Source organism: Haplochromis burtoni, unplaced genomic scaffold (assembly GCF_018398535.1).
Source record: "Haplochromis burtoni strain Fernald_Lab_line unplaced genomic scaffold, NCSU_Asbu1 Contig_20, whole genome shotgun sequence".
Classification (NCBI taxonomy): Eukaryota; Metazoa; Chordata; class Actinopteri; order Cichliformes; family Cichlidae; genus Haplochromis; species Haplochromis burtoni.
In genome coordinates, this window is record NW_024582381.1 from 1536705 (window position 1) to 1551892 (window position 15188).

Below are 15188 nucleotides of genomic sequence, written 5' to 3' on the forward strand. Positions count from 1 at the left end.
ATCCCTTGCTCATCACATCTGGTTTCAAAACACCAACATGTCGACAGTGAAAACACTCGCCTGAAATTTCAAACAAACAGCCGATGTCACAGCTACATTACTGATTCGTGGAGTCCATTTCCAAACTAACTTTAGCTATTACTGCTAACTGCTGGCACCCTAGGGGAGCAGAAAAGAGGCACCAGCTGTGAAGTTGGTATAATTCTTAAAGTCACAATCTGTTCAGGCAATGGCACTTAAAAAAAATATTTAAAACATGAACAATGCTCCTCAGTGCACTCTCAGACCCATGAGAATTTTTTAAGAAAGCGCTCCCACACAGCGAAACTGATGTGCATCAACAAAATGTAAGCGCAATAACCAGCAGTCTTTATTTTTCTTGGCACCTCCCCTCCTGTGCCTTCATTATCACAGCAACAGCCAAACAGGCTGAAAACAAGGTTTATACAGGAGGGGAGGGATGCAGTCATGTGTGATGCAGAGCTGTGAAGCTAACAGAAGGAATGAGGGGAGGAAGAAGGTGGAGGGCAATCACAGATGAAGATAGCAATCAGTTATATGAAGAAAACAAAGGCATAAAACAGATGTACAAGGAGAGAAATTGAGGCATCAAAGGTCCTCAAACATGTTTCATTAAATCTATGGACACATGATTATGTTTTGGGTTGTTTTAATGATATTTCAGGTTGGACTAAAGTCACAAAAAAGAGTTTCAGGCAAAGATGAGTTGCACTGTTGTCTCACATTACATCTATCCACATAGCTAGATACAACACAAAGATTGTTGTTTTTAAACAAATGCTCTTTCTGTCTCTTTCTGTATTTTGTACAAAGAATCTTTTTCCTTTTTTTTTGCTTGTCACGATTTAGAAAAGGCCAACCACCCGAGAAATGATGAAGTTATTTTGGAGACCATGGAGCTCAAAGTCATAACATCACTAATTTAATGCATGATGAGACTGTTGTTCGAACAAGTCTGAATTGTTTCCCTCAAATATGTGGAGATAGATTCTACTTTTGGGTTTTAAAGTTAAATCCAGGACATTAGAAACTAATCAGACCGGTGAGCTGCTGTCTTCTAAAGTCTCACAGCTGTATGTATGACGGATGGAGTTTTTGGAAAATATAAGTATGTTATAACACGTCTAACTGTTGTAGTTACGTGCGGTTACACACATTAGTTATGGAATTTCTCTTGGCTGTACATGATGGCATAGCCAGAATGAAAGAAATTTTTTATGCTGTTTGTTTAAAAAAAAAAAAAACAGCTTCTGAAATGTGACACTGTCCTATCATTACACCTTGAACATACAGAAGTCATAGCTCCTCAGACCAGTATTAATAGAGAACAGTCTAGAAACTTCTACAGCTGCTGATGCAACAACACAACACAAAGTCTTGTAAAGAGGCATTGTACCATAATAAAAAATATAACACTACTTCACACCTGAATGACTTTTAAGACTCCCAGTAGAGCTGCAACTACAAGTCAGAACAGGTGAGATAGTATTACAGTAAAATGTTGAACACCAAGTAATGCTTTATAAGTGTGTATGCAGAGTCGTGAGATGTAAAAATCTAACCTGCAATACAAAATTAAAAAAATACTAAAAATATTTAAGTACAGTATTAAATATTAAGTCAAATGAACTGCATACAAACTTGTTAGTTATACACAATGTGCTGCGTTTTTGTGGAAAATTCAACATCAAGAAATGATGAGCTGGACCTGATATTTCTAAACAAGAAAAGGATCAAAGTGAAGATTCTGGAAGCTGGAAAAATTTGGTTGTTTGATCCAGGAGTTAAAGTTGTATCCAAGACCATTCTTTGTGTTTATATGGATCTGTCCCTCATTAAACCATTACTTTGTCATAATCAGATACGTTAACATAACCTTTGTTAGTGCTATTGTCAGGTAACTAAGATCATTACAGCAGTATAACCTGTAAAAATGATGCTATCTAACAACAGGAAAAATGTACACCAGTTTAGCTTGTCTGTGTTTTATATCAGGCTGCTGTATCACTCACAGGTTATTTTTGTGTTTTTTCAGTGTCTATTAGTGTGGTAGTGGGACTACCCAGAATACACTGCGATTCCTGAGCTGTATTTGGAGACTCTGGAGGATTTTTCCGAAAGTAAGTAATTGTGTTTTTCTTTCTGATTATATGATCACTATTGCACTTCTAATGTCCACTAGAGGCTGAAGCCAACAGCGAGTAAGTCCCCATAGGCTCTCATAATAAAATGTCCAGCACAAGTAAACACATTTACAGCCTGCTGCCATAGCGAGGTTCTGTAAACAGCAGCAGTGCACACCATCATGATATTGTGGGGGTTTCTTTATAAATTACTGTCTGTAATCTATATTTAAATTGGAAGGAAGGCTCAGATCAGCCACCACTTTACACTATAGATGATGGAAAAAGTCATATTTAGTGAGGAATCCCAGTTAGAGACCAGTGACACCCACAGTGAAATAAATCCACAGTAAAACACCATGAAGGAAACCGACTCATGAAGGCCGAGGATTGGCGATCAGCTCGGACTCTCCCCTCTTTTATGTGCCATTAGATCAGATAAGTGGGCAAGACTCCAGCTTCTTGTTCTTTCCTCTAATCTTTTTCCATCTCGTGCTTTGCTGGTGAAATATTGAAGAATTAGACCTCTTTGTTTTCTTGTTTAAGTCATTTCTTTTCTTGACAGTTTACATTTAAATTGAACCCAGAGTTTAGAGGGGAAATGTCTGTTTGGAGGAAATGTCAACATCTCATAGACATCAGAAACACGATCAGGAGCCCAGGCTAAACATGGCTTGTTTTTCTGAGAGGGGTCACAACTGGTTTACTGTTTAATAGTCAGATAAACCACAGAGAGTAATAAGCTTCTCAGAAATATGATGCAATGGTAGAATATTTGTGAAAAAGCTGTAAAACTGTATGTTTTTGGACCAGTTGATCACTGCACTGTTGAAAAACTGTACATGCTCTATATAACCTACCTACCTACTATATTCATACACTGTATTACCAAAAGTATTCACTCACCCATCCAAATCATTGAATTCAGGCATCCAATCACTTCCAAGGTCACAAATGTTTAAAGTTAAGTGCCTATGCATACAGACTGCTTCTGCAAACATTTGTGAAACAATGGGTCTCAGGAGCTCAGTGAATTCCAATGAGGTACTGTGGCCCATGCAACACGTCCAGTTGTGAAATTTCCTCGCTACAAAATATTCAGTCAGATGTTAGTGGTATAGCAAAGTGTAAATGATTGGGAACAACAGCAATTCAACATGAAGTTGTAAAATCAAAGAGCGAGTCGCCAACTACCTGAAGACTCAGTTGCTACAGACCTCCAAATTTCACATGGCCTTCAGATTAGCAGAGAGCTTCATTTAATAGGTTTCAATGGCCAAGCAGCTCCATCCAAGCCTTATATCACCAAGTGCAAAGCAGAGCGTCAAGTGCAGTGGTGTAAAGCATGTCGCCACTGTGCTCTAGAGAAGGAGACGTGTTCTCTGACAAATCCCGCTTCTTCGTCTGGCAATCTGATTAATGAGTCTGCGTTTGGTGGTTGTCAGGAGAAACATACTTGTCTGACTGCACTGTGCCAGTGTAAAGTTTGGTTGAGAGGGGGTTATGGTGTGGGGAACTTTTTCTTGTTCTTCTGGGAGAATGATCAGAAATTTCTGGAAAACTTTCATAAAAACTTTGGAAACCCTTCCTGGAACAGCTGAAACTGTCAAAGCTGACATCATGGGGGTGATCGTGGCTCAAGAGTTGGCAGTTCATCTTCTAATTGGAAGGTTGCCGGTTCGAGCCCCGGCTCGGACAGTCTCGGTCACTTTACCCGTTGCCCACTGGTGGTGGCCAGAGGGCCCGGTGGTGCCAGTGTCCGGTAGCCTCGCCTCTGTCAGTGCGCCCCAGGGCAGCTGTGGCTACAATGTAGCTTGCCATCACCAGTGTGTGAATGTGTGTGTGAATGGGTGGATGACTAAATGTAGTGTAAAGCACTTTGGGGTCCTTAGGAACTAAGTAAAGCGCTATACAAATACAGACCATTTACCATCATACTGAATGCAATGGATCAAGATAAGATAAGATAACCTTTATTAGTCCCACACGTGGGGAATTTGTTTTGTCACAGCAGGAAGTGGACAGTGCAAAAGTTATATAGCAATACAACTAAGTAAAAATACAACTTTGTCAGAAAAGAGTATCAAGAATGAGATTTAACTCAAGTTCATATACGCATGAAGGCTGGCAAGCGAATACTCTTATGACTCTGTACATGTGCATATGAGCTTTCAGCTTCATGTCCACCAGGGTTTACAGTCGCACGTGTGACATTTGCTGCTCGCTGCGGCTCCACCATGAACACCAACATCATTTTCACTGCTGCTGTGTTATCAGCCACTTTGTTAAGAAAAGCACTAGTCTGTACCAGTAATCAGAAAGAGTTTCATAATTATTATTATTATTTTGCTTACTGGTTTATGTGGCCTAATCTGCATATCAACAGGCTCAACAAGAGCTACATTTCCAATTAATTAAACCATGGCAGTAAGTGACAGACGCCTGGCCCTCAATGGGATTCTCGTTTCCCAGTGAGGCCCTCAGAGAAAATGAATCTGACACCCTGAGATACAAAGATAGATATTTACTCATACAGACAGGAAGCCATCAGCGGCTCCAAGAGGCCTGAGAAAAAAAAAAGAAGTTAGTAACTCTATGTGTGTGTTTCGTAGGCCTTTTGTCCCTTCACTGATCCCACACTGATAACGTAGGCCTGGTCAGGAAGCAGCACAATGCCAGGCAGACCCTGAGGAAAGGCTGGCCAGAACCACACACACAAACACAAACACACACACACACAGACATGTTTATACTCAGGTAGATGAACACTTATCCACTTCTGGCTTGTGTGGTCCACTTTGCACACACACCACTCACATGTTTCCGCTCCAGTCTGTAGCACAGTTACAGGATGTGTTGATAGACATTTTGACCTGCAGCTACCTGCTAAACTCACAGACTGTATATGTAAGATGGACCTGAAGATGTAATGTCGCCTACTCATTCTCTACTCAACACTTTGAAGCCTTGGTGTTAGCGCACTAGCCATGTTGGTTTTTTCGAGCCAGAAGTGTCCATATCCAAACATGTGACATCAAAATAAAATCCTAGAGTTGGACATCAGAGGCACTGTAGTTTGTTTTTTTGCCACCTGGACAAACAATATATGCATATTTGCACAGATATGGCTTCTCCCAACTATATTTGGGATATATGCTTCTGCATACCTTTACATTCATGATGGTTTGCCTGAAGTTTAAAAACTAATCAGGAAATTAGTTTCCAACCTGGAAACGTCACATTGATGCCTTCAGGAGACACATTAATATGGCTGATTATAGGAAACACTTGATTGTTGGTAAGAAAATTAGCATTAAGGTGCACATTAATGCAAAAAGAAGCTGCGGGTTTCATGGTTCCTGCCAGGTGACCTTACCATCCTCATGCTCCTCTCTGCAGGATTACATCATCTCAGGAGGCTTTCTGTGGATTGAAATGCATAATGAACAAGTTCTTTAAAGTTATTCAGCCAACAGAGGCAATTAGCTGATGTGTGCATGTGTCTGGTTAGGGAGCTCTAATCTTCACTCTTATTAAAAAAAACAGAAGCAGCCACTTTCCATGGAAAAGGTCAAGAGAGGACACAAAAAAAACGAATGGATTTAACACGAGGAGGAAGAGGCGGTGAGCACGGCGTTGATCCCAGATGATCTCATGTCATCCAGAAAGACAAAGCACAGCCCCGCAGGGAAGAGAGGAAGAAAGGGTTAATCCATCTGTTAAAGCCTACAGAAGCCCTGCAGAGAGAAGAAGAAGTCAGACCAACGAGTTTGTTTCTGCACAGCAGTGAAGGCTAGGGTGCAAACGAGCTGACAACAGTATTTTGTGAGCTAAAATATGTCACATGAGAGGAATTTAAACATCCACAAGAAAAGTTTTCGATGCCAAAGACTTATGCTTTACTTTCTTTTTCCTCACTTGATTCATGCCAGCGTGTTCTCATCTCAATTTTTTCTGATTCTGTGTTTCAAAAATCCTGTGCGTGTGCAAAATAGTTTTGTATAAGGTCATCCAATTTTTGTTCAATTCAAGTTCCCACCTTACACTTTCGAAATTGTCTAATAACTCTAGTACAATAATGTTGCTAATTGATATATTGCAAAATACTGTACATTATGCTGTACATAAGTTCATAGTATGGGGAGAAACCAGGAGCCTGTCCTCTGCTGGTTTTTCTCATTCACACATGCCCAACACTGATTTTACATGTCTGGTGCTGCAAAGCTCAATGTAAGTGATTAAAACAAGGAGAAAGTAATTTTAAAAAGCTAATTATGAACACACATAAATGCATTATAATGAAACCGTAACTCACAGTTGTCTCCAACATATAGGTAAGACGTAATGATTGGATTGGATTAGGCAAGTTAGTTGATTCCAACTGATTTCCAGTTAATACTTGTACAGCTGCTGTTATTGTGTATATATTTATTTATATTTATATTTCTTCATACATTCTTATATAGTTCTATATTGTGTATTGTGTATTTTGTTGCACAGTTATTTTATTTTCAACTTTAATTTATATATTTTATCTTATTCTCCCAGTTAAATTTACCCTTCATTCTAATTTGTGTTGTACAGTTATTTCATTTTTAACCTTAATTTATATTTTATTCCTTCCTAGTTAAATTTACCCTTTTTAATTTTTCATATTTATTTCCTATCTTATTCATAGCCTTTCCTTTTTTGTTTTCTTTAGGTCACGAGCAGTTGTCCAAGCATTTCACTACATATCGTACTGTGTATGACTGTGTACGTGACAAATAAAATTTGAATTTGAATTTGAATTTGATTCAAAGACTTCACAAACTTCACGAAGAGCAACACTTGTGTAGGAAGGATGGTGGAGAATTGTGTAAAAATATATGTATATTTGGACTGAATGTTATAGCGCTTTTCTACTCTCCCGGAGTACTCAAAGCACTGTACACAACATGCCACATTCACCCAATCACACCCATTTTCACAAGTACTGTCTCTAAACTGAGTATTTTTCTAACAACATTCACACTCTGATGGATGCATCAGAGAGCAACTTGGGGTTAGTGTCTTGCTCAAGGATACTTGAGATGCAGACTGGAGGAGCCAGGGATTGAACCTTCCGATTTTAGGTGACCTCCTCTACCTCCTGAGGTACAGCCACCCGTTTGTTTGCATTATAGGCTATCATAGGTCATTTTCAATTTCTAATGTTTTTAGTTCAGTTTGTGATGTTTTTCAGTTCAGCCTGGAGGCAGATACAGCTCAAATATTTGTGTTTTTGCATAAAAACGACTGAAAACCAAAATGAATATTTTAGAGCATCTATTGTGGGAAAACTGTTCAGGGATGGTAAACGCGAATAAAACCTTTTTAAAAATGTGCAAAATTAATGACCCCAGTCAAACATTTTACTTGATTAAATGATATTGTCACTTGATGATTTACAATATCTTAAAATATCCCAAAATTAACTAATGCTACACAGAATATGAAGAAAGACCTGCTATGATTTTAACACAAAACATCTGTGGAAACATCTGTGACTGAAGTTAAACTACAAGCAGGCTGTACTTTAATGTAAAACTAGTTTGGAACACAAAATGCAAATGGGCTCGATAGGAACTTTATTTAACCAGGTAAGTCATTACGAATGTGCTTATAATGCAAAAACAAGCAGATAATAGGAGTAAAACAATTATCATAAGTTAAACAAAGACCACCCACTGGTAAACAATGCCACCTGACCTGGTGAGGGTCATTACAAAAAGTACCTTTAAGCAAATGTCTTTTACAAGCTCTCACCCAGAATGAATGAATGAATATACAGATTTTATCGCTTATCTTTCACAGTTTACGCCCATTCCACATTACATAAAATCAGTAAATGGCAATCAATAAGTTTTCTTTCTATCTGTCACAGGCTACTTGAAAACTTGATTTGAGCTCACCTGGTGAAGCAGCTTCTGGGAACAGGTCATGAACAGTTCATGATGTCTGAATCCTCTTTTAAATTCAGCAGCAGAAATTTAATTTAAAGACATGAAATGAGCTTCTCAGACGCTTCATAGTGGCAAAAACTTTCCTCTTATTAATTCTACTCCATTTGGACTTTTACTGGATTAAATATCTCACAGCAAACAGAAGACCAGCTTTAACAGCATTAAGCCGTTAAATTACAAAATGTATGTTCTTGCCCCCAGTTTAAGCCCTTCATCCAGACTGAAACTGTAGTTTCATTCCCACAAAGTACAGCAGTTGGCAAAGTGTTTACATTTCAAACTTTTATAACACCATTACATTAGCCAGGCCAGCAGTTCTGAAGTGCTGTGTGCCAGAAAATTAGCTCAGGACCTCTTTGTCAGTATTCTTTGTCCGTTTTTACACTGACTCAACCGTCTGATAACAGAAACTATCAAAGAAGTACATCAGTAGGAGCAGGTCTCGCGGTGTGGCGCTGATGCTTACTTCTTGCTTCTTAATTAGAAATGGAATTCACTAATCACCAACATCACCAAACAGTCGTCTCCAACACTAAACGTATTCCACACAAGGACAGAGATAATATAATTATAAAAACAAAGCAGACAGCAGGCAGAAACACAGGAAAATGTTGTTTTATAGATTTATATGTGCTTTCTGTGCATTTCTGAAAATATATTATTAATTTTAGGGGGAGGTTTGATGTCTTTCTTTTAATCAAGCATTTCAAATTTTGTGGGACCCCAAATTTTTTTTGGATATAAACGCTTGCTTGTATGTATTATATATTTGTTATATGTACATTAGGCTGGTTTTGCTAGTCTTGCTTCGGTTGTTTGCTTCCCTCATGAATGAAAACACAGACATGTTCGTTAATTTATCATATTATTCTTTTCATCCGCATTATATCACAGTATTGCCGGATGGCTGTTCATAAACACCAAAACAATGAATGCAAATATCATATCACATGAAAACACATATTTATTGTTCTTCTTCTTTGCAAGCTAGACATTCATTATATAAGACAAAGTAATCAATTACAGGCACTATAAGCCTGTTTGATGAACACTTATTTTACAATATGTATAACACATTCTCTGGTCATCCCAACGTTACACTGGACTAAAAATTGCTCGGCAAAAAGTATTTACAAAGGAAAATGTACACTTCACTTACATGCCAATAATGTGCATATATGTAGACCTATGAAGTGCCTTGAGGCGACTTTTGTTGTGATTTGGCGCTATATAAATAAAATTGAATTGAATGTAGACAACGTTCACGAACACGTGTCGTACATGTTATGTCAACAATGTACATTTAACGTAGATGTAATGTCACGAATTTGCTCGTAATGTAACACAGACATAATGTCAGCAATATAATTTTTGGACCTGTACTCAAAAGTACTTTTCCGGCCACTGTGTGCATTTAGTACAGTGGTTTGAACGGTGGATTTTTATTACATTCATTTAACTTTGCAGAGTTCCAGATGTTCACGTGAACCAGCCACAGTGTGTTAGTCTGACACATGCAGTCACCATGAGTTACAGCACAAGCTCATTTCCAATCCTCTGCTGTTATTTCACTTTTAAATCTTTTAAACGGATTCTAAAACTCTGAAATGTAACAGTGCATAAAGACAAGCAACGGAATTAGACTGTAGTTCACGTAACCAACACGGGTGTCATTATTAACAATAGTTTACTGTAAGTTTTGCCGAACTCTGTTAACTCAAAAAAAAAAATCATCTGGCTCCAGTTCTTCTTCCTCTCTGTTAATTCGTTGGCCTTTGGGGTTCAGGACCATTGACTAGCGCAGAGTTAATGGCACATTAGAAACAGACAAAGACGCCCTGTGGATGCAGAGGCCGAAGAAGTGCAGGATGATTCCCGACTGTATTGAAGAGAGCTGGAAACAGTGTGGAGAGATGCAGCGTGTTGAATCGAGAGAGAGAGAATAAATTAGGGAAAGAAGAGAAGCGGAAATTAGGCGAGACGGTCGATGAAGAGAGGAAAACAGAAAAGAGTCCTTTATCCCGGACGCCAGTGTCCTTTTATCGATCGCTAAAAGAGAAAAACTGAAACACTATGCATCCCGTGAAAGTTACAATCCAATAAGAGCTAATGAGATATCATTTGAATCCCAAAGGAGCTGGGAGATAGTGGTGCGTAGAGCAGGGGACAGGCCTGAAAGACTCAGAGTGGATTCCCAGGGAGAGAGCTGCTGAATGGGGGTCAACCCCCCATGGGTCAGCCCTATTTACTCTCCCTCTTTCCCCTCTGTTTGCTCCCTTTTCACCCCTCTGCTGGTTTCCTCTCTCAATCAGATCCATTCTGCTCATCTGAGAGCTAATCCAGCAACCGCGGGCTGAGAAACACTCTCATTAGCACACTGTGTGTCTGTCAGTAAGACCAGAGAGAGGTACACTTTCACATGTTGGGCACAAACTGAACAAAAGCCTCAAACTTGAAGCTCCTTTGACTTTACTGCTGTTCATTTCCATTATGTGCATCACAGTATTTGCTGCAGTACAGTATGCTGAATAAATAAACGTCATGAATATTTATGAAATATTTCCACAAAACTTTTGTGTTTTTGCAGCAAATCATTATCTGACAGCTGTAGTTCCTCTAATGTCCACTTGAGGCAGCAGGTCAGTCCCTATAAACAAGTTTACAGCCTGAGAACTGTTTTAGTCGCTATACCAAATTTTCTGCTACATAATACCTGTGTAGCAGGTCAATCTATTTAAAACTCAAATGTATGATTTTTATGGATGCTGAAAATTTGCATTATTAGGTACGTTGCTCCTTTGACTGATTGAACTGTTTTTGCCTTTTGGAACATTTTGCAATGCAATTATTTGGCCAATAATATGGCTACTCAGCAGTTAACTGTACTCACAACCGTCCAAGAAGTTCTTTTAAATTATTTTTTATGTGATGCATCCATACACAGTTAGCTGATAACTTATCACACCACCCTCTCATCCAAAAATGGTCACGTCAAGCTTCAAATATGCTCAGGCTCCTTGAGTTCCAAATCAAACTCTGAGGCATCACTGAGACTTAAAAAATGATCCAATAAAAGTTTACCATCATTGCATCCTTGAAAATGAAGTTTTATGAGGTTAATCAGAATCAGTGAAGTCAGTCTAGTTGACATATAATGACATTCTACTTGGTGGGAAGCCAACTTAAAGACGTGCTGCACATGAATAGTGTTAATAGAAAACCAGAGAGGACGACTATGACCATGATCATTTTTAAGGGTATTTGTTTATATGAAATAAAACAAAATACAAAGCATTACAACATGTTAGTAAGATGACAGGCTTAATGAACGCAGTAGGAGCTCGGACCTAGAAGCACGGTTGATACATCATTCCTTAACAATCAGATAGTTTGAGTTTTAAAACATGTTGTGTCTATGACACCGTGAGTCCATGGGCATTTGTTACACTGACAGTTTTTAAAAACTTAAAAACATACTGCATATCATCACTGCTGGCAAAAATCGGTATGGATGAACGCAGAACTGAAGCAAAAAAAAACAAATAAACTTCGGCTTTGTACAACAAAGAGGAACAGTCGTTACTTCGCTAGCTAGCTAGCTGCTAGCATCTTCGGCTGGTAAACAGATGCTTTTTATTCAGGCTGAACTCGGGTGGATGAAGAGATGCTGACCTCACACTGAAAGTTTTTACACAGCAGCACCATTTGGACGACTTTCCTCACTTAAGCAAAGTGCTTTTGGGCTGATTAGCAAGCAGTCGCAGCGATCCATTAATCACCATCAGCTGAGAGGAGGGAGAGAGAAGGGATCGGTGGGAGGATCACTTAAAAGAAAAACAGCCTAATAACAATGTGCATTGAAGGGCTGTGCGGCTGCTTCCCCTGGGAAAGCTTAACAGTCCTTTCCTGCTATACAACGACCTGCAACAATGTGTGTGTGAGAGAGTGTGCGTGTTTCACTTATTGTTTCTGGGAGGGTTTAAACGGCTGTGTGTTTTTATACCTGCAAAACGCGTTAAAAGGGACAGAAAGAGCAGTGTGATCAAATTTCAGCTGCAGCTCCAAGTCTTCATCAGTCACTTTGAACAAACTCTCTCTCTCACGAACGCACACACACACCCAGAGCCATCCAAAACACATTTATTCCAGTGACTTCAAGGGCATCAAAAAGTGTCAGAACTTAAAAACCTGCCGGAGGTAAACTGCTCTCCGTTTGAAGCCGACACAGCCGGAAACCACACACACACACTCGTAAAAAAAAGCTTTTAACCAGAAGGAAACCCAAGTCCTGAGATGTGCCCCTTCTTCACCTCGGCTGGCTGTAAGAAATGTTATGACATGTGAGGACAAAAGGCCTCGTCGCTGCTTCACGCTCACACACCGAGATACAGAATAGGTGCAGATTGCTTGTGACAGTCATGAATAACATACCAGAGCGATTGCTGCTTCTTCTTGTTCTTCTTCTCCTTCTGTGGGTTATCTTGTTTTCATATTTCGCCATAGTGAATGCATCACACTGACATTTCAGTTCAACTGACAGTAAAACTCACGCGGTTGAAATGAAGGTAGGAATTCCTGCGATGTTCAGACAGGAATGTATTTAAAGCATTAGACAGTTGGGGTTAATTTTAATTTAGTTTGTTTGCTGACTGACTAATCTCTGGCATCATTAACAGTTTCCAAACGCTCCTTTAGTTCCACAAATCAGTCAAAAACTGAGGCACTGATGAAGTTAATATCCAGGAGTTAGCATGAAGTTAGCCATCTTAAAATGATGTTCCACGCTCTGGCTGAAGTATTTCTAAAAATCTAAAATTTACAGCTCTCCTATAACTTTGGATGTAAACATATCTATATATATTTATTTATTTATATATATTTTATATACTGACCTCCTCCTAAAATACGGACAAAAGCGTCGTGATTCAGCTTCAACTCTCAGCTCAAACTATTCAATTCTCCCTGCTGCTGTCTTCTCCTGAGAATTGGATGAACCCAGAATCTCCAGTTTCTTCCTTTTCTTGTTTAGAAGCATCAGGACCCTCTCATCATTGCATCACTGTGTGTACACGTTACACGACAAATCTGTATATGAAAATTTCTGAATTTCGTGCTATTTTTGCAACGCACCTGATGTGTGAATGCCTTTAGACTTACAGTTGGAAACCCTTTAAGTACTCAAATTCGAGTAAAAAGGTGCTCTGTACTATAAGTACCATTTCAAGGGACATAGTTAGTAAGATCAGAGCATACTGAGAACAGACTTATAAATAAATGGTAAATGGTCTGTATTTGTATAGCGCTTTACTATAAGAATATTAATTCTTATAGTAAAGCGTTTAATAAGAATATTAAACCAATAGAGCCCCGGGAAGGGCAAAGCAGACGATACAATCCAATTATATAACTTACAATGGTGTGTAAGGGCTTTAAAGGGTTGTGATGAATTTCGCATAATGGGCATTTTTCTACTATGTTTAAGCACCATTAATGCTATATGTATATAAATTACAACACCATGGAGTGGCTGTACCTCAGGTGTGTATCAGGCATGTTGTACCAGATTCCAGTATTTTAAATGGAATTCCTTATTTTTTAGTGTGTTGATGCACCTTTGAATGTTTGGAGATAATGGTCTTCTTGTAACCCTAGTTTTGTAACACTTTCACTTATGCTGGGTATATTTTACCCACTATAATACACTCAAATTAAATATATTGCATCAAAAACGATAAAGTATTGGACTCTAAAAGTTTTGAATCTTTAATGAAACTAATTTAAAAAATGGAACAAAGAAAGAAATGGTTGTCCAGTCCAAACAATTCCTGGGAAATGTGAGGCTTGTCCAGTGAGGACGCAGTCTTCCTGCATCACTCTGACAACTTTAGGATAGATTTCTTGAAAGTGCATTATGTGAGAGGAAAAAAAGACTACAAAATTTTTTGACCATAGGAAATTACTGCTAAGTGACACTTACTCATCCCATGGGTGAAAACCTCGGGTTAAGGAGCGTGCTTCTTTATATTCTCTATTTTCATGTCCTCCTGGATATAAATTAAATTGACAAAAAGGGCGATAAAGCAGGGGATGACTGAAAAGTCAGTGCGAGTATTTAAGACTTCACTAACCAAACTGTGATTACGGAGTCTTCTTTTTTAAACATCCTGGCAGAAAGTGGGGCAGCGTGAGGAATGAACCCCTTCAGGCTGCCTGAAGCAGAGACAGTCAGTAATAGCAACATTCAATTTATTAAGACGTGTATTTTAAATGTACATCGGTAGAAATAACAGGACACTTGAACGCGTGTAGAATCCAGATGGCAGCAGCGGAGCACTGTCTGAAGCTGCAGATGTTGGTCTTTGAGTGACTGGAGTGTTTTTTTGCCACGGGGGGGGGGGGGGGGGGGGGGGGGGGGGGGATCTGAGGGGAAAAAAAGCCCTTTAAAGAGAGAGCGCCTCTGCAGCCACAGAGATTAGTTTCATCTCTGAAGCCCTGAGTTTTCACCTCCCTGTAGCTGCTCTCTCTCACACACGTTTTACGCGGCCGAAGCCGAATCATTCCCAGCTTCTTTAATAATTTTATTATCTGTTCAGACTTTCCCATAACCTCTGCATGAGTGGGGAGTTTGTTTTTTAGTTTGCTGTGTTTTGTGCTGTGAGGAGTTTCTTATTTCACAGCTTCTTAAAGATGCTCAAAATCTTCAGAGTGAGTGTTTTTAATGCCATGCTGCAGCTTTTCTGACATATTTACTGCTTGTTAAAGATCAATTATGGCCTTTCTCATTATGTGGCTGAGTGATTATAAGATATTGATAATAAAAACTGAGCTTTAATTCATTCCAAGTGAAGCAAGTCAAATGAAATATGTCACACTTATTAACCTCTTAAGAAAATGAACTTGTTCACTAAAATTCGTCAGCGTGACCGCCTGTAAACACTTCATTTATACTTCATTAAGCGGGGGGTTTTATCCAGTTAAATATTACACACTAATCCATGATAATTGTTGCTGTGCTGGTCTGCAAAATGCAGAATAAACAGATATAGGAAACGTTTTAATT